We start from the raw sequence: 553 nt of genomic DNA, 5'->3' as shown, positions 1-553 counted from the left end.
GCGTGTATGTTGTATCTCTCTGTGGGTATGCGTCTGTCTCTGGGGATGTGTGTATTTATGTGTATAGGTGTGTGTGTTTCTGTATATGTGTGTTTCTCTGTGTGTGTCCATGTGTCTGTCTGTCTGTCTAGTGACCTCTAAGCATAGGCGCATTCAGCCTTGACTTCCCCTTCTAATTAGTGTGGGATCCCACTCTCCCCTCCTCCTCTGTCTTGAAGGTCTGGCCCACAGCCTGCTCTCCTCTCCTGATTTTTGCTCCACCCAAGCACCTTCTGGCTCTGTGCCTCTGTGTTCCATCCACCCAGGGCTTCCCTCTGCCTCCTGCCTGGCCCCTGCCCAGTTTACCCTGGGGGCAGCTGGCACCCAGCGCAAGCAGGGCAGACAACCAGCTCACAATGATGATGCCTCCCGCCAATCTGGGCCCTACGCCCACCTCAGCTTCCCAGCGTGGGTAAGGAAGGGATGGGACAAAATCATGCCCTGCAGCAGTAGGTGCATTTATACCTATTTTCAGATACGCTCAGAGTGGTACAGCAGGCTGTCCAAGGCCACA

This window comes from Castor canadensis, chromosome 14 (assembly GCF_047511655.1).
Source record: "Castor canadensis chromosome 14, mCasCan1.hap1v2, whole genome shotgun sequence".
In the NCBI taxonomy this organism is placed as follows: domain Eukaryota; kingdom Metazoa; phylum Chordata; class Mammalia; order Rodentia; family Castoridae; genus Castor; species Castor canadensis.
This window is presented reverse-complemented; position numbering follows the sequence as displayed.